This window comes from Rhipicephalus microplus, chromosome 4 (assembly GCF_043290135.1).
Source record: "Rhipicephalus microplus isolate Deutch F79 chromosome 4, USDA_Rmic, whole genome shotgun sequence".
NCBI lineage: Eukaryota > Metazoa > Arthropoda > Arachnida > Ixodida > Ixodidae > Rhipicephalus > Rhipicephalus microplus.
The window spans coordinates 48,764,428-48,785,967 of NC_134703.1; the positions used below are offsets into that span (position 1 = coordinate 48,764,428).

General features: G+C 44.4%; 1 long non-coding RNA gene across 2 annotated transcripts in view; it reads left to right on the forward strand.

Moving 5' to 3' along the window:
- Positions 1–19,088, forward strand: part of LOC142813904 (uncharacterized) — a 43,894-nt gene extending 24,806 nt beyond the window's left edge. For both annotated transcript variants that reach the window (XR_012894726.1, XR_012894727.1), the window contains exon 3: positions 18,935–19,088. This is a non-coding gene — a long non-coding RNA (uncharacterized LOC142813904). The remainder of the gene's footprint in view (positions 1–18,934) is intronic.
- Positions 19,089–21,540: the final 2,452 nt, after the last annotated feature.

Below are 21,540 nucleotides of genomic sequence, written 5' to 3' on the forward strand. Positions count from 1 at the left end.
TCATCAATTTCGAGCGGAGTTTGTGAAAGGAACTCGCAACCAGGTTCCACACAGATCAAATGACGTCACCAATAAATCACTCCCCGCAGTCTTTGAACAGTATTCATTTGGCGAGCTTAATTACAGTGATCATTGTATCGTTGCATCTGTGGAGGACGAGTCACCTCTTAAAGGAGCAGAACAGATTTCGTCCAACATTAGCGTTTTCGGTGATGCTAACTGGATCATGCAATGAGATGACGGACCGCGTGTTCGAATGGCGCTGGGAGCGGGAACGGGACTTGTACCTGCTCTGAGCGCGGACAGGGCAGTAGCAAATATAATTAAGCTTCCAGTGAATGCTCGTACTTCGCATACTCTTCATAGTAGACTTTACCTAGTGAAAACTAACATAAAGAATTCAAGCTCATAGAAATGGTGGCAGAGTAATGCGATTGGCACTTTCACGCCACAACCACCACCTTGCCTATAGACACATGAAATAATCAATAACACATTCATGCAATTACGGGGCTCGTAGATTGAAAGTTTGCTAAATGGAGGTATGGTTTTCCTATGTATTTGATAACTTACCCTTACACAATACTATAACTGCTACAGTAATTACTTCCAAATGGCGTTTAGTAGGCTATGGGAAAATCAGCTGCAGAAAGAAACGCCAGACAGTGGTGATACGACCATGAAAATTTCCCACCAACTCATCGTGACGCCATGCTTTCTTTCAAGCGCTTATACCATAGGGCCCACTTAATTATTTATTGGTAAAAATTATCGACAGCCTGCAACAAACTGCATTATAATAATTATTGGTATACTTACTTGGTTAACGTAAGCCGAATGCAAAGAAATTTTGTGAAATATGCTGCGTCATGAATATGTAACATCGTTAAATGACTATTGCGCTAATCTCTCCGGTTATTGTCATTGCAAAATGAATGAACAATTGATTTTTTGCAACATTACATTTTAGAGCAAAGTGTGAGCTTATGTTTCTTTTAGAGTGCATATAAAAGTCGATTTGACGATGTCAAAATGGATATACATTTTCAGCACATAACTCATCCCAATTCAACAATTAACTAGATTGAAAATATTTGAGAACACTATTTTGCAGAAATTTTCTGACGACTCCGATGACTGCTCGAAGAACTCGGCTGCTTCCATGCTGCCTAACGAAATAGTTAGGCTTCATTGCCGAGCTTGCCTTTCAATCAGCTGTTTACGTAATGCTTCACCTCTAAACAATTGTCATGAATATGTAACATCGTTAAACGACTATTGCGCTAATCTCTCCGGTTATTGTCATTGCAAAATGAATGAACAATCGATTTTTTTGAAACATTACATTTTAGTGCAAAGTGTGAGCTTATGTTTCTTTTAGAGTGCATATAAAAGTCGATTCGATGATGTCAAAATGGATATACATTTTCAGCACATAACTCATCCCAATTCAACGATTAACTAGATTGAAAATATTTGAGAACACTATTTTGCGGAAATTTTCTGACGACTCCGATGACTGCTCGAAGAGCTCGGCTCCTTCCATGCTGCCTAACGAAACTTTGATAGTTAGGTTTCGTCACCGAGCTCGCCTTTCAATAGGCTGTTTACGTAATGCTTCACCACTCAACAATTGAGGCGCGTATGATAGTGCTTCACTGCAATAAAGTACGCTTGCAAAGTGGTTATTGACAGATTTTTTCTTGTTTTTTTTTTGCGGCGCACTGTTGGTTGCATTGAAGTACACACACTAACTTATTTTCTCCACTGTGGAACGCCTATAAAGCCTGACAGATTACCACGTAGGCAGCGAGTCTGCGTGAGTGAGACTTCGCATGGAAGGACAGAAGAGCACGTTTGTTCACGAGCTTGTATAACTTCACTAAAGAACGGACTAAATGAACTATCGATTGGATAGAGCAAAGCTCGCGATTGGCCAACCGGAGTGGTTGATCAACGTCGTGGCGTCCATCAACCCTGTAAAGCCATACAAAAGTTAACCCCACCGAATAATAATATTTGGAGTTTCAAGTGCCAAAGGCCCGATAAGATTATGTGGGCTGCCGAATATTGTCATGTTGTGCACCAGAAAATAGCAACATGGAGACGTAACGACAGCACAGGTCTTTGATCTCTCTTTCAACGCTCCAGGTGTTTGCCATATCATGACAATAATTGATTACGTTTCAAGTCACAAAACCACGATGTGATTATGGGGGCTACGAGGGAAGTAAGGAATGAATGAAGGAAGGAACAGGAGAAAAGGGAAAGGCGAGATTGCTGACCAGTCTGGAGGGACCTGTATGCTACCCTACCCTACACCAAGGAAAGGGACAGGGGAGCTTTAAAGATGGAGAAAGAGAGAGAGAGAGAGAGAAAGAGAGAGAGAAAGAGAGAGAGAAAGGGCCGCGGGAATTTGAATGACATGGGTTTTCTATAACCTTGAACCTAAAAAAAAGCAAGTACGTGAGCCTCTATCACCTCGCCAACATCAAAATGCGGCCTCCGCGGCCAGGATTCGATGCCGCGACATTAGGGTAAGCCTTCAGCGTCAAGGAAAGTCAATGTGTGTCGTTCACACCGGTTTCCCTGAAAAACTGCAGTAGCGCCCTCACAGCGGCTCGCGTTAATAATGTGTGCGTGCACTTCTAAAATAATGCTCTGGCATTCTCATGTCTACTTTCCGTGCGTGCATGTTTTTTTTTTTTCCTATTCCACATCGGCGCTGGGTTTTTGTCACATGCATTACTCGAACTATCCCAGCCAGCTGCTATTATCACCTGCTGCTAAAGTCTGAAATTTTTAGTGTGATCAGTGGCTGTTAATCTTCATTATTTTGCCCCGATTCCCCCTTTTCCAGTACAGGATAGCCAACGGGCGATTTTCACCATTTTATATCTCCGATAATCTATCTATCTATCTATCTATCTATCTATCTATCTATCTATCTATCTATCTATCTATCTATCTATCTATCTATCTATCTATCTATCTATCTATCTATCTATCTATCTATCTATCTATCTATCTATCTATCTATCTATCTATCTATCTATCTATCTATCTATCTATCTATCTATCTATCTATCTATTACTATTATTAAGTGAGGTTAAGCTAGGAAATTATGATATTGGATAAAGTATGCATTATGCAGAAAAATTGTTGAGTAGCCGTTGTAAACAAAAATGACTGGCGGCAAGTTGGCGACTAATAAACCAAGAAAGGAAACCCAGCACGAAAGCCCTTATGTGAAGGCATACGTGGCGCCATCGTTCGCCAGCTACGCGCACTTGAGGTGGGAAGCGCGCAAATTGAGCTCAAGGTAAACTGAAGAAATTTGATGGACATGTGGCGCTCGCATATGAGGCACTTTGGGAAAATACAGATTATGCGCATGAATCTCGTAATTAAATAATTTTCACGTTATACATTTTTATTAAGTAAATTAGGGAAATGCGAATATGAGCAATGCCACATCGATCTTGATCACTAACATCTGCGAACTGAATGTTAAGTGTGACGTTGATACGTATGTTTTCGTCATGCCATTGTCTACTTAGTATTACTATTTTCCCTTGGGATAAATGATTATGATAATCTTAGCATCATAGTATTATCTCGTTGCATAACTAATAGAAATAGAGCAGCCGATGCCACCATAACCGATACAGTCTTACATCAATATGTGCATAAGACTTTGTTGCCTACTAAATTCTTCGTGCTGCCATGACCTTCAATGTCTGTGAATTTGTTTATTTTTTGCTCTCATACGATTTCTCGCTTTTCTTTTAATTTTTTTTTCATCGAGGCGCGGAATCATTGCCTAAGTGTATTGTCAAATGGTTTTAGACTTGTGTGCGAGTGTTTTGAAATCTGACTGACCTTTCTAGTTTTTATTTTTTTGACGACAGTAAGAGGTTTGATACTCTTTCGGCACTCAAATATTGTCATATTTCTCTTGTGATGCCAAGTACATATTGCAAAAAGGTGATTTCGTTTGCTGGCTTTTCGTGTACGTGTGCGAGGAAATGGACGCCTTTAGCAATAGCTGTCGATTGCCCATATAGCCTTTAAATGGAAACATTTCCGGTGATACGAAAAAAAATCACAGCATGTCCACGGACTGAATAATGATTAGTGGGCGAAGCGTCCATCAGTCCGTCCGTGCTTCCGCCCGTTCGTTCGTTCTTGCTTCCATCCATCCATGCGCGCCCATCCGTGCGTCCGCCCATGCGACCGCCCTTGTGTCCGTTCGTGCGTCAGTCCATGCATCCGTCCGTCTGTGCGTCCATCCATCCGTCCGTGCGTCCATCCCTGCGTCCATTCCTGTGTTCGTCCGTGCATCCGTTCGCGCGTCCGTCCCTGCGTCTGTGCGCCCGTTCATGCATGCGTCTGTGTGTCCATCCATCCATCCATCCATCCATCCGTGCATTTTCCCGTCCGTGCATCGGTCCATCTCTCCGTCCGTCCGTCTGTCAGCACGTTCATCTATCTGTCCATCTGCTGGTCTGTCTGTCCGTCCGTGCGTCCGTCCATGCGTTCGTCCATCCGTCGACCTGTTCATCCCTCCAAATGCCACCCTCTCGCATCTTTTCATCATATATTCATCGTATAGAAACACCGCCATCCAGGGGTGATTCCAAGAACTTTAACGAGAGGTGGCTACCTACTAGCGACTTTCCCGTCCCGAACGATCCCACGTTAATAGAGGCAGGAATTGCCAACACGGCTGCAGACATTGAAGACAAACCACTAAGACATGAGCTTTGCTCTCTCGCACCCACCGACCAACGACCATGCACCAACGACCATTGCGGCAGACACCCTGGCATTCCTTGACACACCGCAAGCAGCGCAGACGTCACCAGTCAGTGCAGCAGGTAGCGGTACAACGTGCACGATTTCCAGCACTGTCTATACAACTGCGACGGTATAACGAGACCGAAGATATGCAACTAATGCGGGCACATTGTATGAGTCCGCATCTGCCGCTCACTCCTTCTTGCCTAAGTCACCAGCGTCGACACCACCGTGGACGAGGCCTGCACCGACCATCCCGTCACAGCCAGTGTCGTCCTCCAGAATGCACCGCTGTTAACGTCGACAAGGTGAGGCGCACACAACACCAGCTGCAGTGGCACAGCCCGGACGTCCCTGACCTGTGACCGCTACGACACTGCCAGTGTCGTCCACCATAGACGCTTCTCCCAGACCGTCACCCAATGTTGCATTGTGGTCCTGGCTGACCACCACGATGCAGCCAAGCCAGCCCACCAGAATTTTTGCCACCAGCTCCGCGTGCACGCTGTCATGGCCGAGTGTCATGACCAAAAAAACGCTGGGGCTAGGGCGCATGGGGGCAGCTAAGCAAAGTAGAGGAAGACGAAGTATACAGGATACAACAGCTGGCCCAGGAAGGGGTGCTGTCTCTGCCGTTTATTCCTCCTCCTCCTCCTCCTCCTCCTACTACAACTACATACATACATACATACATACATACATACATACATACATACATACATACATACATACATACATACACACACATACATACATACATACATACATACATACATACATACATACATACATACATACATACATACATACATACATACATACATACATACATACATACATACATACATACGAACATACATCGCGGACGCACGACCCACGGCATAAGGAGCTGAATAATGTTTATGTTCTTGTTCGCACTGAAGGTGTCAAGCTTGAACGTAGTGAGGGGCTGGGTAAGCCTCTTTGTTTCTCTTCAGTTTTTTAGGGGCGAAGCTCCTTAAGGCGTGGGCTGTGCGTCCCCTGTATGTAGCCACCTCTTGTTTAGTTCTTGCAGTGTCCACTAGATGGCGGTACCGTGTCCTGTATGTCGCCTCCTCTCGTTTAGTTCTTGCAGTGTTCACTAGATGGCGGCACCGTCTCCTGCATGTAGCCACCTCTCGTTTAGTTCTTTCAGTGTTCACTAGATGGCGGGACTTGTAGCTGATGATGAAGAGATGCAAGATGTTATAAACTAGACGGCGGTACTTGTAGTTGATGATGAAAGATGCGAGATGTTATAAAATAGGAATAATGTCACATACGGCACGTGTCATCATTGGTGAAAGGCAATCGTTCGATTTAGTGCGGCGACGTACGCTAGGGGGAGCATTGTAATAAAATCGAGTGGGCAAAAGGTACGGAAGATTCATGGTTTACCAGGTTTTCCTCCAGAGCTTCGCCCACTCATCATCATTCACTTCGTGGATATGGCGGCACTTTTTTTCTTACTTTCTTTCTTTCTTTCTTTCTTTTTTTCTAACTTTATTTCTTCCCCCCTTCCTTCCTTTATTTCTTTCTCTCTTTCCTTCTTTCTTTCTTTCTTTCCGCCTTCCTTCCTTCCTTCCTTCCTTCCTTCCTTCCTTCCTTCCTTCCTTCCTTCCTTCCTTCCTTCCTTCCTTCCTTCCTTTCTTTCTTACTTTCTTTCTTTCTTTCTTTCTGTCTTTCATTTTGCCCTTTATGTTTATCTTTTCGATGGCGTAGTGGTTCGAACATCAACCTCGCATGCAAGAGGTCCGCGGTTCGAATCTCGGTGCCGCGTAGTTCCCAACCGGATTTAAAGAAAAGTCCGCGTGGCGATGGAACTGCATTAAAAGGCCTGGGGGGGGGGGCGGCTTCACCGGTGACCACCGCCGGTAACGCACTCCCTCACCAGAGAAGAATCGGCCACCTTGGTGCAGTATCTGGCCACTACCTCCCACATGCATACGTCAATTAACTCACGGCCCTTAGTCCCCAGCGGCTGCAAAGCAACTAACCATGGTGGCGGTCAGATCTGCAACGCAGCAGAGGTTGCTAAGAATCTCTGGATACGGACCGGCCGCCATTGGAACCTGAACTTGGCAACGTTTAATGCTAGAACCTTGTCTAGTGAAGCAAGTCTAGCTGTACTATTCGAGGAGCTAGAAGGCTATAAATGGGATGTACTATTCGGAGCTAGAAGGCTATAAATGGGACTAAGGGACAAGGAAGGCAAAGTAACTACCAATATGGATAGGATAGTAAAATTAGCGGAAGAGTTTTACAGAGATCTGTACAGTAGCCAACTAAACCACGACCTTAATATAAGAACTAGCAGTAACCTAGATGACATCCCACCAGTAATGATAGAAGTCAGAAAAGCCTTGGGGAGCATGCAAAGAGGCAAAGCTGCTGGTGAGGATCAGGTAACATCAGATCTGCTGGAAGATGGAGGACAGATTGTGTTAGAAAAACTAGCCACCCTGTTTATGAGGTGTTTCCTGACGAGAAGAGTACCAGAATCTTGGAAGAATGCTAACATCATCCTAATGCATAAGAAATGAGATGACAAGGACTTGAAGAATTACAGAACGATCAGCTTCCTCTCCTTAGTATACAAGCTATTTACAAAGGTAATTGCTAACAGAATTAAGACAACGTTAGAATTCAATCAAGGTAGGAAGAAGCAGGATTTCGAACAGGCTACTCGACAATCGACCACATTCGTACTATCTATCAGGTAACAGAGAAAGGCTCAGGATATAGCCAACCACTATACATAGCCTCCATGGATTACGAGAAGGCGTTTAATTCAGTAGAAATATCAGCAGTCACGCAGACACTGCGGAATGAGGGCGTCGATGAAGTATATATAAACATCCTGGAAGAAACATACAGGGGATCAACTGCTACCATAGTGCTTCATAAAGAAAGCAACAGAATACCAATCAAGAAGGGTGTAAGTCAGGGAGACACAATCTCTCCAATGCTATTTACCACGTGCTTACAGGAGGTTTTCAGAAGCCTAGGGTGGGAACAGTTAGGGATAAGAGTTAATGGAGAGTACCTTAGTAACCTGCGCTTCGCCGATGACATTGTATTGCTGAGTAACTCAGGGAACGAATTGCAACTCATGATTACGGAGTTAGACAAGGAGAGCAGAAAGGTGGGTCTTAAAATTAATCTGCTGAAAACGAAAGTAATGTACAACAACCTCGGAAAAGAGCAGCGCTTCGAGATAGGTAGTAGTGCACTTCAAGTTGTAAAAGACTATGTATACTTAGGGCAGGTAATAACCGCGGAGCCGAACCACGAGGTTGAAGTAACTAGAATAATAAGAATACTGTGGAGCATATTTCACACGCACTCTCAAATCATGACAGGTAGATCGCCACTATCTCTCAAGAGGAAGGTATATAACAGCTGCATCTTGCCGGTACTTAGCTACGAAGCAGAAATCTGGAGACTTACAAAGAGGGTTCGGCTTAAATTGAGGACGACGCAGCGAGCAACGGAAAGGAAAATGGTAGATGTAACCTTAAGAGACAAGAAGAGAGCAGAGTGGATTAGGGAAAAAAGCGGGGTTAATGATATCATAGTTGAAATCAAGAAGAAGAAATCGACATGGGCCGGGCATGTAGCACGTAGACAGGACAACTGCTGGTCATTAAGGGTAACTAACTGGATTCCCAGAGATGACAAGCGGGTTAGGGGGAGACAGAAGGTTAGGAGGGCAGATGAGAATAAGAAGTTTGCAGGTATAAATTGGCAGGAGCAAGCACAGGAGCGGGTCAACTGGCGGAACATGGGAGAGGCCTTTGTCCTGCAGTGGACGTAGTCTGATGGTGGTGGTGGTGGTGGGGATGATGATGATTACTACTCTCTATTTATTGCTTTCTTTCTCTTGCTCTTTCACTCTCTATTTCACGTTTGGTTCCTTCTTTATATTTTTATACTTGTTTTCGCCAGCATTACGCCAAGCACACTAGTCGTTTTTTTCCGGTGATGATAAGCATATATCCCATGATAAGCATATATCGCCCAGACTCAGATCGAGCAGTAAGAGTCTGAGCGAGTCCGGGGGAGGAATATTTTGGTGAGTCTGAGTCCGAGTGAGTTCGATTGAGAAAAGCTTTGACGAGTGTGAGTCCGAGTGAACCACGAGGGCGAGGTATACTTCATGAGTGAGCATGAGTTAGCTGCACATTGTACTGCCCACTTCTCGACCTATATAATAAAGTTTAGCATCACAATCAGCTTTACGTCAGCTCACATTTTATTTTTCCCTTTCACACTCTATTTCACGCTTGCCTCCTCTCACCCCACCCTTTTTTATACGTTGTTTTGCCTGGATTACACCAAGCACGCCAGTTGTTCTTTTGTTGGTTGATGATGATAAGTGACCACCATCAAGACACTCGAAGAACAACAGAAAGAAGACTTCTCTTTGGTGTGAGCGCGTGCTCAATATGCTAACGCATGAATCTTTACGACGAATACAGCATTCTACAGCACACGACAACCCAGCCCCTAAATGATTGATATGTGAGGTTTAACGTCCCAAAACCACCATATGATTATGAGAGACGCCGTAGTGGAGGGCTCCGAAAATTTCGACCACCTGGGGTTCTTTAACGTGCGCCCAAACCCAGCCCCTAAAGTGCAGCGCATTTAATGTATGTAGCGTAGATGTGGATGATCACTGTACTACAACCTTGACAAAATGAAAAAAACGAACAAGCCAGGCCTGCGCGGAACGTGCAGCACTGCAGTCACAGTGAAAGCTGGAAGGACAGCCTTTCAGAGACTCTTTTTTTTTTAAGAAGACTCTTGAGGTAACTGCCGCAAGCACACTTGCAGGGTACCCAATACACTACAAATCTTCATAGCTTTGGTTCGATAGTGAGGTATCCTTGTTGTCGTTCACCTTTTCTTGTGGCTCATACACACTGTGAGGCGTTGGCCATGAATTGAGTGGTCTTATAAAATCCCACGAAATTTTGAAGTAATGAAGATTAGGCATTCATTATACCATCCTTCGTCATTCTTTGGAGAAGCGTGGCACCCGCTACACACTAGCAAGATCTTTTGTGAAATTTTTCGGTGCTGTGGCTGACGACGACGATGAAGAATTATGCTTTAAGCATTCCACGACCCACTCGTTACACAATTCGCATTGTGTGATGCCTCGTTGTTCCTTTGCTGTTCTAAAACGATTTATTACTCCTATTAAGGCACATTATTCCCCGACATCGAGCCTTCCAGTTTGCAACGGAGTTTTAAGTGTCAAGTGTCGGCGCAGCCGTGTGGTATAGAATAAGGGGCTAATACGCAGGGGACCCGCGTTCGAATCTCATTGTGTCCTTGTTGTTCTTTAATCACTTAATTATTTTCTTATTTAGCGTGGTAGTGGTTACGGGCATACCGTAGGTGGCGGCGGCGGCAGACAGCTACGACGGACGCGACTCTTGTTGTGATCTCATAACGGTTTTCGCTGTAAAAAAAGAGGCAGGCACAGTGCAAACCTGGTTAACCTCTCTAATTGTTCTCTTGTTTTTTTCTCTCTCTCTCTGCTAAGTTTCACGAAATCGTGACCCCCCATGCAAGAGGTAGCTTATTCAACAGTAATCGACAACAAGGGCGCTATCGTTTTTAACGCCACCACCCGATAGCGTGAGTGTGCGGTACAGTACCACTCCAGTTGCACATCCACACATGTTTCTGAATGTGCAGTGTTCCTTCATTGACACGGTATCTAACTTCACCCACAGGAAATTTATGTGTGCTACCCTATTCTAAGCTGTCCGCCTGTTTCCGTACAGCCCCTGCTTCTTGAAATCGCATCAATATATATATATATATATATATATATATATATATATATATATATATATATATATATATATATATATATATATATATATATATATATATATATATATATACATATATATATATATACATATATATATATATATATATATATATATATATATATAGCATAGCACATAGCTCTGCTGCAAAAAATAATAGCTGCGTGCACTAACGCCTGTACGCGTGTAAGCACAAATCGTAGTACACGACGTGTGCTTGCGAACCGGGCTTCGTACGCATATGTAATGCCGACGTAATGCCGAGCGGGCAGGCAATCGAGACAATATCTCACAGCACGCCATGCTCGCGAAGAGACCTCGCCGGCCGCACTCGTTCAGTTCGCTTCCCCCAAGCCTTGTATTAAAGATGTGGTCATTACGCCAAACGGCACGGCGCTCCTGGACGATGGACGGCAATGTTTTCGCAACGGCCCGGCGTGCATCCGGCCGCGCTGCCGTTATAGGGCGAGTTCCTTTCGCTCCTGCAGAAATGCTTCGACGATCAAACGCCCATCAGGCGCAACCTATTTTTACTTATCGATCTTGCCATTCCGGGACATGTGCAACGTGCACTCGTAACTCCCCTTTTGCCTTCGCGAGTCTAATGCAATGCGATTCATGCCCGCTATTTCTGTACCTTATGCAGCTTACCTATTCCTTGAGCTCTTGTACCTTATCGTATCCGGAGGGAGGGGGTAGGGTTGACGTGGTAGGTATGATACCACCCACGAAATCTGTTTGAGCCTTTATTGCCTTTAAATTAGAGAGAAACAGCGCGGATATATATATATATATATATATATATATATATATATATATATATATATATATATATATATATATATATATATATATATATATATATATATATATATATATATATATATATATATATATATATATATATATATATATATATATCGCCGCTAAAACGCACAGGCACTTTCAAACAACTCTAACATTGGACAGCTATGTCCATCTAGCAGAAAACATATGCCTTTCCAGAGGCTTTCATCAAGCAAACAGCAAACGCTAGATAACGCATTTTTATTTTGAGACTTTTTAGGTTCTCTGAAATGGCGAGCGCACGGCGTGTTTCTTGGAGGCCATGCGACTCTTGCTTTATATCAAAAACCTGTATGTACTATTCGTGCACGCGCGCTGCTACAATCTACTTTGTGTGTGTGTGTGTGTGTGTGTGTTTTAATGTGTGTGTGTGACAAAACACACCCACAAGTATGCACTAAGCGGTTGAAGAGATTTCGCACCGAATTTCACTATTGCGTTCAACTCTTAAAGGCGAGTCTTAAGGGTACCCCAATTTATTCCTTAACGCTCACGAGTAGTTCCTGGGTATGTGTGAAGTGTCAATCACCTGTGGCGCATACCCGCATACCAGTAATACATGCCCACCTGCTGGCATGTGCCATTGTCTGGTGGGAAGTGTTGACGTCGTACGCGACAGGATTATGACTGTCATAACCAGCGGGTTGTACTCGTCAAACCATCCAACCCTCCATACTAATTTTAGTTCACGCCGTGTTAAGAGGGTGAATGCGAGAGTACACAGATGTAAGCGGCTAGATAAGTTGCTAAACAGATACGTAGATAAACTCCAAAAGTACCAGCAGTACGCAATGAAACGCTTCGCATTTAAAACAAAATAGCCGGATCTAGGTCATGAACTACGGCTTACGAAAATCGGCAACATAAATACCAGGCATATTAAACGAATACTCAGGTTAAGAAAAACTACTGTAAAGTATAATCTCAACCTACACAATTTAGGAAGCAAGTAAAAGAATTATATTTCCCTAGTTTTAGGTTTCTGTGCTAAATTATGTATTGAAGTGTTGTTAGATGCTATGTAATGTATATTGCGCAATCTTGTTAATCTGATAATTCCACATGTGTACATATGTTCGTTGATTTTCATTTTCCTGTCTTCTTTTTTTAATCTCAAAGAGAAAGGAGTAGTTTTCATTATTGTTCATGTGTTGTACCATGCATCTGTTTTTGCAGTTAGGTGAAATGTGAACGAGAGGTCGCAATGCTGCAGTTGGTGTCTCGGTGACCTATAGTCACGAACCTTTCGGGCCTTTTGCGGCGTCTTCTACGGCAATTGTGAATTTTCTTCAATAAAGTTTCAATGAATTAGTTTGAGAGTTTGAGTGAACAACAAAGGTATCAAACAATGTGCTGTCGGTGCAAAGAAACGAAAGTTATAACGTACTACAACTGCCTTGCGGCAGGAAAACGCAATGTGCAGTCGCTATATTTACATTCAACGTTTGGAAGCTTTTACATGACCGAAGACGATAGCATCACGCCGAAGTTAATGATACGACGAGTGCCGTAACCAGAAATCATAAAACATAGAAGAAATTTGATTCATAAAATATAACGCAGGCTGGCGGCATTCGCATGCAGCAAGAGCGTGATCGACGCAGCTGTACGATGCACATTTGGCTCGCTGTGCTGATCAAAATATTGTTTCACTTCAATGACAAGCCCTGGCAGTGGGAGTGATTTTTGTACACACGCTTGCGTGCCACTCCGAACTTAGATTGGTGACAGGAAATCTGCATCACGATAAAATTGTTTTGATCGTGCCTTGAGCGCCGTGCGCGTCACGCAATAAAAACATCACGCCTGGAGCACCACCACGTGGGCGCTTCAGGAGTAATCATAGGATCTCGGACGCGTTTCGATGAGCGTAAGCTGTGCCGACTAGCTCCTTACATCGCGGATATCGGAAGAAGAACTCGTCGTGGACAAGCTGTCCTGTGAGAACCGCGGCTGTTCGCGTTCACAGCTAAGTGTATCAGCGGCTGTGCTGAGATTGGTGAGATGGGTTTCACATTAATAGGTAATTCTAAGGAAATGTAAGAGTGTTTTTTTAAGTCTTTGCCTCGAGCTCACTGGAATATAAGCACAAGTGCAGCGTCGAAAACGGTGTGTTTTACACACCAACGCTGGTGGCGAACGGTCGTTGACTCGTCCACACTTGTTTGTTTACCTTTACTATATTTTCTCCGTCACACACACACACACACACACACACACACACACACACACACACACACACACACACACACACACACACACACACACACACACACACACACACACACACACACACACACACACACACACACACACACACACACACACACACACACACACACACACACACACACACACACACACACACACACACACACACACACACACACACACACACACACACACACACACACACACACACACACACACACACACACACACACACACACACACACACACACACACACACACACACACACACACACACACACACACACACACACACACACACAGTTTTTTTTTGTCAAAGTATATTTCCATAACGATTTATGCTGGGTGCGTGAACTGGTACTGTGCTTGAGCTAAACGAAATGCGAGAAAACAGCTATTCTATACAAGTAGGAGAAAATAAATCACAACAGAGGCCGAAATGTTTGAAAATTAGGAATAATATTTGTAGATGATTTCCCTATCAAGCATTGAATACATGCCAAATTTTCAATGGAGGAGAGAGATTTAAATATGCGCATAATGATTTAGACACCGCGATAATCATAGCCTCCAAACGGTCATCTTTTTAGAAGAGAAAAAAAAAACAGCTTGTCTTGCCCACTGCCTTGTGCAAGTCAAACGTGCTTGCCTTGCTGAGCAGCGAGCCATACAAAGCAAACACAACGCAGAGATCTCAATACCTGGCTGAAGCTGGCGCATAGTCTTTCTGAATCTATACCCTAACGAAGCGCAGCCTTTGAGAAACGGGGCCAATTTGCAAGCTCACAGCGCCTCGCTTCTCGGACTTGCAAAACAGCTGCAAGCAGCGCCCCGTGCCTCGCCTTCATCCTCTTCACGTCTACTTATTCAGCTGCGCAAAACACCGTCGTCCGCGCTCCTTAACCGACGTTGCACGGTCATCCCATTCTCAGCGCCACGCAAGCCATCGTTTAGGCTGGTGTGTAGAGCTCCTTTGTTGCGATGTTTTCTGCGTGCATTAGTAACGCCCGGGATGCCATTGCGACGAATTCGTATCCCAAGACGGCTGCAGCTGGCAAGCGTCCTTGCAGCCCTCTATATAGCAGCGTACGCTCAGGGCACTGCCGTGCCTGGCGGCGAGAGAGAGGTGCAATCAGCTTGGTTTGCATGAAGGAGAAACGTCCTATGTTTTCGAGTCTGCTGCGTATGCGTATTCAAACTAATTAATTTTACGCAGTGTTAATCATTGTCCATGGCTAGGGCAAAGCAGAGCTTATGCACCCCAGCTATCCGGGGTTGTGTTTTACCATACATTCTCAAGGCTCAAGCATAGTCGACGGATGTCACACTGCATGTTAAGTCCACGTGCATGGCACAGTAGAGAAGATTGTCCGTACACCATTACTTTGATATAAAGTGGCCTAAAGAAAGGCTAAGCCGCTTAAGTTTTCAAACAGCTAAACTGCATAATTATATAAAGAATAATGTAGTTGCTTCGGGATTGCTTCTAGCTTTTAGCAGGGTGATGCCAGTTCTAGGTTACTTTTATAGGTTGCTGCTATATGCTCCCAGTGCAAAGCACATACGCGGGGACATTGCGAAATAGCAATAAATGTTTATGGATGCAAGTATCAATGGAAAAAGACACATGTTTACCTTGGTAAGCTACTTGCCTTTTATGGAGGTTTATGTCCATGAACGTTATATATCTTCCAGGCGCATAATAATCCCAGCACCTGGACTTTACCATGCCGTAACCACGGTACGGTTGAGAGGCACCCCGTTGTGGAGGGCTCCGAAAATTGAGGCAATGTGGCGTTTTCTTGACGTGCATGGCATCGCGTTGTACACGGGCCTCTTGCACTTCGACTCGATCGAAATGAGACCAACGTGGCTGGGGTAGAACTCGCAAACCTCGGGCCAGTATATAGCCGAGCAGCATAACTACTATGACACCGCAGTGGAATTTCTAGCAGATGTGTATAAACTTGTAAGCCAGAAGAGTTATGAATTTAGCGGTCGAATGCAAAAAAGTTAGAACATAAAAGCACCTGACTTTTAACGAAAAAAAGAAAGAGCTTTGAGCGTAGGAGAAGGAAGCAAACAGAAAGAAAGAAGATATGGAGGTTAAGCAGAAATACTTCATGGGGGCTACACTACACTGGGGGATTATGAAAGTATTTCCATAACCCCCAGTGTAGTGTGAACTGGGGGATTATGGAAATACTTCGATAATCCCTCAATGTAGTGCAATACCCCTGCATAGAAATAAACGAAAGAGGGAGGAGAGAAGGAAGATAAAGAGAGATAGAGGGATAGAGAGACAGTGAAATAACTGCAGCGTGTAAAAAGTCCACTGCAGGCGACAAGAACAATGATCCGGAAAGGTCCGGACGATGATGCCATCATTTGACTCATTTTGTGCCCGCTCGACTTCGTTCACTTCAGTTTTCGATCATATCACGATAACATGTTCCGTAAAATCACTCGATTGTGCCGATGAGGTTTACGCTCATCATTTCGCGCATATCATATAGTGGAAAGCAAGCGGGCGCAGTGCTGCATCGATCACCACGAAATATCACTGAAATTTGATTGAACAAAGGCAAGGGACGTTGTTTACCACAGCCGGGTTCACTTCGAACGCTTCATGTAAGAATCAGCAATTTCTAGTGATTGATTGATATGTGGGGTTTAACGTCCCAAAAACACCATATGAATATGAGAGACGCCGTAGTGAAGGGTTCCGGAAATTTCGATCACCTGGGGTTCTTTAACGTGCACCCCAATCTGAGCATACAGGCCTACAGCATTTTCGCTAGCATCGAAATGCAGCCACTGCCACCGGCATTCGATCCCGTGACCTGCGGGTCAGCGGCCGAGTACCTTAGCCGCTAGACCACCACGGCGCGGCGCCATTTCCAGTTCATTGGTGCTTTTGAACGTTATGGTTTACCATACATAATATTTTGTTTACGGGTGTTTTATTTTTTAGGGTAGCCTATCAAGATCAATTGAATTTCGCAACGGTGGACAAATTACTTGAAGAGGCAGCTATCATGGTTTACTGCCGGAGCGATGCTTCGAACTGATAGATGGCGATCGGAATATTGAGGGAAGTTTCGCTGTCAATTACGCTGCAGTAAAAGTATGGACATTGAATTCCAATTTCGCTCTGCGACAGACAGCATCGACAACAAAAGGCCTGTATAATGATGGTTCGTCCGGCTTTTACATATGCACGAGAAATCGATTTTTGTGCACAATTTCTGCACAGAGGCACAAAAGAGCAGTACCACAACTTATTGTTCCCGTTTCTGTTATTCAAGAAATAACAACCATATGTAAATGAGGGGCCATTCGGAGGTCATTATTGGTATGCAGAAGACATGCAATTCCAAGAAGTATTACATTTATACCTATCTAAAATTAAATTGATCGAAAATTATAGCTTGCTTCTCTGCCTTTAGTCTGAGACATTTCAAAACTTGCGTTCTTGACTTGGAAAGCATAGGCGACACATGCATTAATTTTTAACACCTTTCTTATTCATAGGTTAGTATAATATTCGATAGTAATAGAAAACTCGGTTTTCTTACGAAGCTACAGAAAAGAAGAAACAGTTAATTTTACTTCGTTGAATTTGATCGGTGAGCTGATACGTTTACTCGAACAGACTTGTAGGGGTTTTACATCCCAAAACCACAATTTTTAAGGGTGAAGCTCTTTATGGCGTGGGTCTGTCCATCCTCCGTCGTTGTCGTACATAGCCACAGGGAAGCGAGATGGTGGTACTGGGAGTGTTCACTAGATGGACGCATGGACGGACGGAAAGACAGACTAGAAGACGGACGGACGCATGGACGTGCGGACGGATGGACGGGCACATGGATGGACGCACGGATGGTCGCGCGGTAGGACGGAAGCAACAACGAATGGACGGAAGGAAGCACGGATGGGCTGACGGACGCTTCGCCCCACACATCATCATTCACCCCTTGGATATGCAGTCATTTTTTCTTATTATGAGGGACGCCGTATTGAAAGTGCTGCGCTAAGGCAGTGCCGCTCAAATGGAAGTCCACGAATCTGTATTTTCGGGGTGGGGTAGGGGGGGGGGGGGGTTTGATGTTACACTTTTAGCCATGAAAACAGCGTCCTTTTGCCTTTTTATTATGCATCACCACAGTGCTGCATTGAGGCGGAGCTAAATTATCTTTTGCAGTTATTCATATGATGACACTAAAGCTTCTGTTGCACTTCTTTACGACATACAAATAGCAGGTTGAATGCACTCAGAAACAGGTTAAAGGCAGCCGCAGACTATACATTGAATCGACCAACTGTTGAGACCCAACTGGCGTTGCAGTCCGCCTCGGTGGAACTGGAACTACGGCGCTCGTCCACAGACCCGAAGGTCGTGGTTTCGATTCCGACCGCGGTGGTCACATTTAGCTGGGGGCGAAATGGTTGAAGCCCATGTACAGTGTGAAGTCAATGCACGTTAAAGAACACCACATGGTTGAAATCTCCGGAGCCTTCCACTACGGCGTCTTTCATAACCATCTCGTGGTTTTGGGACGCAAAACCCCAGATAGTGTTCATATTATTTGGCGTTGCGCATTAATTTGATCTCTCTTTGCCACGTTGAAATTTCCTAGCATGTCGCGTTGCAGTCGCAGAAACATCATACGAGCTGGATGGTTATTCGGTGTGTGCAATTTTCAAAATGCGTGCCGCTCTTCTGGATTGTGAATCTTGTGGCCTAGCAACGAATGTTGTATTTGTATTGCATTTGGGAATACGGATACTGGTATTGTTGACTACTTAATATGTCTCTGAGTTGTCTTGTTTATGTTATTACGTACACTTTAGTGATTTGCTTGCGTTGGTGCACCTTTTGACACTATTGAAATTATAGATTTTATGTCGTTTGGCACGAAGATCGCATGCTAAAAAATGCTTGTAGTAGTACTGTACAACACTTTGTGTTTCTGAGTGTTAGTTTTTTTATGTAACAGTAAGCCTGCATCACTGTATACATTTTCTTTTTGGACCCAGGACTAGCCATTGGCTAAGGGTCCAAGCAGTATGATGATCTTTTGTATTGTATGATTCAACAAATTAAAAAATTATAAAAAAATAAAAAATAAAAGGAACCCGTTTCACGCTGCATGTTGCGTTAATTTAATACCCCCCCCCCCCTTTTTTTTTCTCACTCTAAAAGGTCTCCCAATCCCTTCCACCGGTGCACAAGGGGCCCACAGACATCGATGGCTGGAAACAACTGTGCTAAGGCCTTGTTGACATTCCATGAAATACCTGCAGCTGAAATGCAACATCTGGTTTATATGAATTTAAGAAACTGTGTGCACTGCTGACGCTTTTCTTTGTGCTTTTTCCTACGGCAATCATTCGTGCTGCTTGCTTTAGTGCTACGATACTTCACGTAACGATCTAGTCGAATCGCCCAGTGTATTCGCGACGAGATCGGGCTGTAGGTGGCAGCACCGCCCCGCGAAAGTGTGGATGGGCGGTCGGCGGCGCGTATACAAATACACGCAGCGGCGCTTCGTTGCGTGCGGTCTGAGCCAATTGTCGGCGGATAAAATGCGTTGACTACAGTTTACTAATAATATCTACGATCTTCCCTACTGAATCGGTGCACGACGCCTATGCAAGGTTAACACCACCCACGAGTAAAGAGAGAGAGAGAGAGAGAGAATAAAATGAGGGAAAGGCAGGGAGGTTAACCAGAAAATGGAGCATCCGGTTTGCTACCCTGCACTAGGGGAAGGGGGAATGGGGAAGAAAAATTGGAAAGAAAGCGAAGAGGGAAATAGACGCGCGCGAAAAAAAAAAAGGGGGGGGGGGAGCTGGAATGCTACAGTCTATACAATAGGCCACTGCCACGCAAAAAGTTCAGTAGGGCCTTCACTGATTTTCTGTGAGCACACAAATCATGTCGTCTTTCCAGCACTGATTGTTCAGACAAAGGTCTGTCGTCAAGGCGAGCTAACGCAGCAGCTAGTTGCCGTCTTTGCACGCTGTAACGAGGGCAGTGACAGAGAACGTGCTCTATAGTTTCATCGCTGCCGCAATGACCGCAAGCAGCACTGTCTTCCATGCCGATTCGGAAGGCGAAAGCTTTGGTGAAGGCGACACCAAGCCATAGTCGGCAAAGCACCGTTGTCTCGAGTCGAGAGAGTCCAGACGGAGGCTGGAGTCGACGAGACGCGCCCAGTCTATGCGGTCGCGTGTGCCGTAAGCACTCGGCGTTCCACGGGGATTTTAATTCTGCATTAGCGATTTTTCGGATGGTCATTGCAGCATCAGTCCTTGAAAATGGTATAGATTCTTCTTCACCATCTTCGTGTGCTGATCGGGCAGCTGCATCGGCATGTTCGTTGCTCAATATGCCGCAGTGACTTGGAAGCCACTGAAACGTGATTCTGTGTCCTTCGTCGAAGAGGTGGTGAAGCAGCTCTCTAATTTCCAGCACTAGTTGTTCATGCCTCTCATAGGGATGCTCGCCCTGGGTGACTCTCTTCATGCTTTCGCACTAAATCACGCCTTTGCCGTGTTTTTTGTATGGTTAGCTTGTGTTTCGCCTGTTACGCGCTGCTATAGCGTGACTGAACTACTTATTTACATCTTTGTCTTCTGCATACTACAAAAACAGAGAGAAAGAAAGGTCGTAGAAAACCCGCATATCTGTGCGATTAGTTAAGTACCACCGTTCGCAACTTATACGCATGATTTTTTCTCTCTCTTTCTGTTCACCATGAAATGTGAGATAGCCGATCAGTCTAGTCAGGAAAGCTTAGTGGCTGAGGGTGCTTGCGCTACACTGCGTTTACCACGTGTACGCACATGTTCTTGCTCCAGTAAAAACATAAAAATTCTTATATAGGAGTTCAGCAGAAAGCTTTCATCAATGGATTACGTGCATGAGAATGCTACAACAAAGGTCTACTTAATGGCACAATCATGTTTTTTTTAAACAAAAAATTACCACTGCCTTCCGTCGGTCACTAACAATGCCACACAAACGCTCAAGACAATGAAAAAAACAACAAAAAAATTTTTCAGTAAAATCACATGACATTATATGTAAGGCATGCCGTCTGAAATAATTCTCAACGTTTGGGCTCTTTGAGTGTTCTTAAATCTTAGCACATGGTTGCGCACGGTAACTTTGTTTTAAGTACAGTTTAAGTACCGATGTAACACAGTTTATGTGATAGTAATATTGCTATGTAGTGGTGCCACGGCCAGATAAACACAACTAAGGCCCCTCGCATGATCAGTAAACTACAGTGCCGTTGTTGTACACCTACCAACAACGCGCAAGTGCATGGCCGGGAGCCTGTTTTTGTTATTTTTACAACTGAGTCATAATAAAATGTTGCATTCACACGCCATTTAATAGTCCCCATGTTTGGGAGGGTTTGGGTTTGGGTGCATGGTAAAGAACCCCAGGTGGTCGAAACTTCCGAATACCTCCACTACGGCATCTCTCATAATCATATCGTAGTTTTAGGGTGTTAAACCCCACATATCAATCAATGTTTGGGAGGATGCAAAGAGCATTTTGCGATGTGCTTGATACAGACCGCGGCACCCACTCTGAAATTATTCTGCTGAATGGAAGGTACGGCGACAATAAACAACACTCTAAAAAGTCGCACTCGCCGATCTTATTACAATGCATCAGGAGCCCAGCAAGACTAATTGTTCTCGTTCGTCGTTTCAGGAATACATAGAAACAGTTACACTCGCGCTGGCATTACCGGACAAACCACACTTTGAAAACGTGCATGACGTACACAC